This window comes from Nycticebus coucang, chromosome 22, assembly GCF_027406575.1.
Source record: "Nycticebus coucang isolate mNycCou1 chromosome 22, mNycCou1.pri, whole genome shotgun sequence".
Lineage (NCBI taxonomy): Eukaryota > Metazoa > Chordata > Mammalia > Primates > Lorisidae > Nycticebus > Nycticebus coucang.
In genome coordinates, this window is record NC_069801.1 from 57,854,383 (window position 1) to 57,856,411 (window position 2,029).

At 43.5% G+C, this 2,029-nt stretch overlaps 1 non-coding gene across 1 annotated transcript; it reads left to right on the forward strand.

Annotated features, from left to right (window-relative positions):
* Nucleotides 1-542: 542 nt before the first annotated feature.
* LOC128575659 (U6 spliceosomal RNA) lies at nucleotides 543-649 on the forward strand. The gene has a single exon (XR_008377080.1). It is a non-coding gene; the product is annotated as a U6 spliceosomal RNA (small nuclear RNA).
* The last annotated feature ends 1,380 nt before the right edge of the window (nucleotides 650-2,029 follow it).

A 2,029-nucleotide genomic window follows, 5' to 3' on the forward strand; every position in this document is an offset into this window, starting at 1 on the left:
CACTGTGCCCAGATGCAAGGAAGCTGTTACTCGGCTGCCATCTTGCTCTGCCTCCGTTCATCATATTTTTTTATGGCCAAGTAGCACACCATGGCAAACAGGGGTGTCCACAACCTTTTTATTTTTCTGCCACACATTGGAAAAATAAGAGTTTTTCTGGGCACTCACATTAAATACACAAACACTAACTAGAGCTGAAGAGCCAAATAAAGGGTCCATGCATAATTTTCTCGATGTCCAACACCACAGATAAGCAAAATAGGCCTCAAATAATCTCCATGTGGCCCATAATCCACAGGTTGGACACCCCTGCATGAGGACTGGGGGGCACAGTAAATATAAACCTATAAGAAATTGCCACTAAGAGGAAGGCCAAGGGTGAGAGAGAATGAGAGAGATGAGGAAGGGGCGTCCAGGCTCTACCTTGGCAGTGTTTTCACTGCCTGAGAATTGAGGAGAGAAGAGGAGGAGGGAGGGGAAGGGGACTAAAAGCTACAGCAAGAAGGAGCAAGCATACACTGTTTACGCAAGAACTGGGGGCAGTGCTCACTTTGGCAGGACATATACTAAAATTGGAACGATACGGCAAAGATTAGCACGGCCCCCTCACAAGGATGACACGCACTTTCATGAAGCATTCCATATTAAGAAAGAAGAACAACAACAACAACTAAGGGCAGTGTAATAACGGGAGGCATGTGTTACTGGCTGAAATCGCACCTAATAGGTACAGTGCACACTGTCCGGGTGATGGGCACACTTACAACTTTGACTCAAACTGCACAAAAGCAATTCTTGTAGCCAAAACGTTCATACTCCCACTGATTCTCAAACATTGGTGTGCACCTGAGAGTTAGAAATCCGGATTTCTGGGTTCCAATTTAGAAATCCTGATTCAGTAGATCTGTGGTGGGGCTCGAGAATCTGCAGCCTTAACATCCATCCTCCTTTCCAACAATTTTGGGCTGATGGTGTTTGGAGTCCCCTTGGAAAGCACTACTTTGACTCATCCTCACAGGTGCTTTTGATTTGCAGCTCCCTCTGGGGTTCCTTGTGTGTGGGGTTGGAGGCCCCAAGTTCATTACATTGCACTGATTCCTCTACAACAGTGAACATTTGTGTGATGTGGGAAGAAAAATAAATAAACAAAAGAAGTATGGACTTTGGAGAGAAGAAGACTTGTGTTCAAAACCAAGCAAACATGGTAATTCTCTGAGTTTGAATACGTCATCTGTAAAGTAGGCCACGTTCCTGCCTGGGTCGTTGTGACCATTAAGCTAAGGTATGTCCATGGCCACACAGCATCTGGCTAACACAAGGTTTCCAGTGTATGTTAAGTCCCCCCAGGTCATTCCTCCATTCTCCCAGCTTATGCACATATCTAGGGAACCTGATCCTTTTAAAATGTTGCTGGCCTTTTACCCCTGTCTTTCTCTTAGCAAATGGAGCTCAACAAGATGTGTGTACAGGAATCCCCTGGGGAGAATTTTAAAAGTGCAGATGCTGAGGGCTTGTGCCAGATCTTTGGGTGAAAAAAGCACCTCTAGAAGTCAAGGCTGGGAAGTAAAGAGCTCCCCAGATGATTCTGATGTGGACCCTGATTTTTAAAAAATCACTGATCTAGGTAATTGGTAATACTGTGGTTCACTATATATCAAAACCCATAAAATGTGCAGACCAGACCCTTTAAGCCATAAATATTCACTTTTAGAAATGGACACTAAGAAAATAATCCTGGATGAGTTAGAAGATGTGTTTACAAGGATGCTTAATACATAGCTCTTTCTAACTAGAAAAGGGCAGAGGAGGGGAAGGAGTTGAAGGAGAAGGAAGAAAAGAAAGGAAAGAAACTGCCCAAAAGCCAGACATTGGGCACCATAAAAAGTAAAAAACAGAATGCGGCACTGCTCACCACACGGTAATATTATACAGCCCTAAAACAAACCACTTTACAATGGCTACAAAAGAGTATGAGAGGTATGATCACACTTTTGTGATTTAAAAATATAACTATGAACTACTTTGAGAT